Source organism: Lotus japonicus, chromosome 3, assembly GCF_012489685.1.
Source record: "Lotus japonicus ecotype B-129 chromosome 3, LjGifu_v1.2".
NCBI classification, from domain to species: Eukaryota; Viridiplantae; Streptophyta; class Magnoliopsida; order Fabales; family Fabaceae; genus Lotus; species Lotus japonicus.
Genome location: NC_080043.1, coordinates 33091542 through 33095334, shown reverse-complemented (window position 1 = coordinate 33095334; position 3793 = coordinate 33091542).

The following is a 3793-nucleotide window of genomic DNA, read 5'->3' as shown; positions in this document are numbered from 1 at the left end:
ATGCATCCCTTCAAAGCTCCAGGCTCGGATGGATATCAGGCTTTCTTTTATAAGCGCTACTGGCACATTGTGGGCGAGGATCTTCATCAGATGGTGGCTAAGGCGTTTCGAGAGGGGTGTGCTGATCCGACCCTACTAGATACTCTTCTGGTCCTAATCCCCAAGGTGGACAATCCATGCCGCCTCAAGGAGTTGCGACCGATAAGCTTATGCAACGTAGCTTATAAGGTGATCACTAAGGTCTTGGTGAACAGATTCCGACCCCTTATTTCAGAGTTGGTGGGACCTCTACAGGGGAGCTTTATTCCGGGAAGGGGAACGCGAGATAACATAATTCTGGCGCAGGAGGTTATGCATACTATCCATACTCACAAGAGAGGTGGCGGGCTAGTAGCAATAAAGATTGATTTAGAGAAGGCATATGATCGAGTCAGTTGGGACTTCCTTCGGGCCACCTTGCATGATTTTGGGTTTCCACCATCAATTGTAGCTCTTATTATGTGGGGTGTTCAATCCTCTAGCATTTCTGTGTTGTGGAATGGAGGCAAACTTGAGTCATTTGCTCCACAAAGAGGACTCAGACAGGGTGACCCCCTGTCACCTTATTTGTTTGTGCTATGCATGGAGCGCCTTGCCATTCAGATCCAGCGGCTGGTTGAGGAGAAGAGATGGCATCCAGTTCGAGTCACGCGAGAGGGAATAGGTATTTCTCATCTATTCTTTGCAGATGATGTCCTACTGTTCTGTCAAGCATCTAATGACCAGATGCAATTGGTCTCTGACACATTGAATAGTTTTTGTGAGGCTTCTGGGATGAAGGTTAACTTGGAAAAGTCACGGATGTTATGCTCATCTAATGTTGACCACCGGAGGAAGCAACAACTCTCTGATATATCTGGATTTAGCATGGCAGGCGACCTTGGGAAATACTTGGACATTCCTCTCCTCAAAGGGCGGGTGACCAGAGAAGACTTCGCTCCCATCATAGACAAGATCAACTCGAGATTGGCATCTTGGAAAGGCAAGCTTCTCAACAAGGCGGGGCGGCTATGTTTGGCCAAGTCGGTGTTGTCTTCTTTGCCGGTGTATACTATGCAATCGCTTTGGCTTCCGGAAGCGATTTGTGATCATGTCGATAAGATGGTGAGGAACTGCATCTGGTCTAAGGGGTGTAGCAACAGAAGCTGGAACTTAGTTGCCTGGAAGGACATCACACAGCCGAAAGATAGAGGAGGTTTGGGCATCCGTAGTGCGAGGCTGAATAATGAAGCTCTCTTGGGGAAACTGGTTGAGAGTATGCTCCATGAGAAAGATAAATTGTGGGTGAGAGTGTTATCTGATAAATATTTAAAGAATGAGTCAGTTTTGAATGCAGAACACAAGCAGGGGGAGTCTTATGTATGGCGGGGTATAGTGAGGGCAAAAACAGCGGTGGCAAATGGCTATGGATTGAGCTTGGGAGATGGCAGCTCGTCCTTATGGTATAGTGACTGGCTTGGCACAGGTCCTTTAGCCTCTCGTGTTCCATTTGTTCACATAACAGATACTGAATTACGGGTGGCAGATTTGTGGCAGGGGGGGCGTTGGGATTTTCGGCTGTTGTACACGCAGCTCTCGCCAGAGATTCAGGAGGAGATTAGGAAGGTGGAGGTTCCAGCCCAACCTGAAGGTCCAGACCAGATTCTGTGGAAAGGTGCGAACGATGGACGCTACTCAACGGCAACAGCGTATGACATGCTGGCGGGGAATGAGACACAATCGTCCAGAGTTTGGAAATTGATTTGGAAATGTCGTGCTCCAGAAAAGGTTCGTTTCTTCTTATGGTTGGCGGCAAGGGAGTCACTGCCGACAAACCAAAGGAGACAGCGTTGCAATCTGACACCATCGGCGGCGTGTGGCCGGTGTGGAGCTCTAGTTGAGGACGTTGATCACATACTTCGCTCCTGTTCTGTTTCTCAGCAGGTATGGAACCTGTACCGCGCACTGTTGCCTTCATCTCCTGCAGGGTTAGCATTTCGTCCGTGGCTAGTTTCTCAGCTGCAACACGTGGATCATGCGCTTGCTTGTGCAGTGTTGTGGAATTTGTGGACTTGGCGCAATAATGCTGTTTTCGAACCGAATCCTTGGACGCTTCCTGTGGTCTTACGGAAAATCCAGAATTCCGTGATCGAATTTCAGAGATGGGGGAGGATGAATGGGAACGCAGGGGATGCCCATACATCGTTTGCGCGTGAAGAAGTGGGTAGTGTGGATTTGTGTACGGACGGGAGCATAGTTCCGGGGTCGAATACTCTTGGTGGCGGTGGGGTGGTTCGCGATCGTGAGGGTCGTTGGGTCTCTGGTTTCGCGGTGGCGTCCACAGGCGGTGACGCGTTTTTGGCGGAGGTTCGAGCCCTATATGATGGCTTGAACCATGTTTGGAATTTGGGCTTTCGTAAGGTGGTATGTTCCTCTGATTGTGCAGAATTGGTTGCCGTAGTATCGGGGACGCAGGATGTCAGTCAGTTTTGGCATAGAGATATGATTCAGAGGACCAGAGAGATTCTTCAGCGTAGTTGGCATGTGTCAGTGCGTTATATCCCTCGCGAGGAGAATGCGGTGGCGGATGCGTTAGCTAAGTATGCAGCTCGAGTTAATTGCAGCTGGCGAGTGTGGAGATTGCCTCCGGCATTTGTAGTGTCCTTGCTTTGCCAGGACGTTCTTGCTTAGTTAGTTTGTTTCGTTGTTTCATTTCCATTTGTAACCAAAAAAAAAAAAGGGGGCACAGCTGCAACGTCATGTATTCAGATTCAGATCTAATCTTTGCTTAATTAATTAAGAGAGTCAAAATGGGCAGCTATATTATATAAAATATTAATGTATTCTGTGGTTGATAGATTCACATGACATTTAATAAGGCCGGTCCAAGGCAAAAGCCACCCAAGCAAGGGATTTGAGCCACAAAAAAAATTTACTTATTAAAAAATGCACTAAATTTTTTTTACTAAGTCAAAAAACTAAACATTAATACTAAGTCAATTTTTTTTATCAAGTCAAAAAGACCCAAAAAAAAATGTTTCACTTTAAACTTTTTTAAGTGTCATTTAATGTTGGTCGGTCCTGACATTTAATATCAGGTGAAACATTATTAGTATCTATCTTTTTCTTCATAAATATTTAAAAGATATTATATATTTAATAAATATAAAGAGAGAGACAAACATAGAATTTCATTTTGATTACTCCCCATGTTCCTTATTATAAGTAATTTTTTTTTCTAAATTAAGTCACTTTCTAATATCTAGTAAGCATTAAATTATTAGTTTTCTAATTTACCCTCATATTTAGCAAGAAAGAGATGATGAGATTTTTGAAAATTAACTTGGAAAGAGAAATTCATGGGAAATTAAATAAGGTAATCTAAAAAGGTTAATAAATTCTTTTAAAAATTTATTGCAAGTAATTACTTTTCTTAATTAACTAAAAGTGACTTATATATAGGAACTGATGTAATATATTGTTAATGTTGTAAATAATGATTTATCATCCTAGAAATCATCCTACATTGAAATCATCCTACATATTAAATATAGAGCAAACATTAAAAATAAAATTTAATACATTTGATATGCAAAACACATTTAACTCTAAGCATCTATAATTCCTTTAATTAATTTTTGTCCTTCTTCCCTCTTTCCTTTCCTTCGTCTTCATCTTCATTTCCCCAACCTTCGTAAGTGTCATTTGGACTCCCACCCAACCATTGTCAAACCTTTAATTATCCTAAAAATTTAAGTTGTTAGGTAAGGGTCAT